The following is a 409-nucleotide window of genomic DNA, read 5'->3' as shown; positions in this document are numbered from 1 at the left end:
CCTTCTCCTTCTCCTCCTCCTTCTCCTCCTCCTTCTCCTCCTCCTTCTCCTCCTCCTTCTCCTCCTCCTTCTCCTCCTCCTTCTCCTCCTCCTTCTCCTCCTCCTTCTCCTCCTCCTTCTCCTCCTCCTTCTCCTCCTCCTTCTCCTCCTCCTTCTCCTCCTCCTTCTCCTCCTCCTTCTCCTCCTCCTTATCCTCCTCCTTCTCCTCCTCCTTATCCTCCTCCTTATCCTCCTCCTTATCCTCCTCTTCCTCTTTCTCCTCTTACTCCTCCTCCTCTTCCTCCTCCTCCTCCCCCCCTCCATCTCTCCCCAGCAGCTGTGGCATCATCACAGACGCCAGCGCCGGGTCCCTCAGCACCGTTTGCTGCCGGGGTTTGCCGGGACGTTACGTGTCCATCCTCATTCCCCA

Source organism: Chaetura pelagica, unplaced genomic scaffold, assembly GCF_000747805.2.
Source record: "Chaetura pelagica isolate M959 unplaced genomic scaffold, ChaPel_1.0 scaffold1443, whole genome shotgun sequence".
In the NCBI taxonomy this organism is placed as follows: domain Eukaryota; kingdom Metazoa; phylum Chordata; class Aves; order Apodiformes; family Apodidae; genus Chaetura; species Chaetura pelagica.
The sequence above is the reverse complement of the archived record's forward strand: the minus strand, read 5'-3'. Positions refer to the sequence as shown.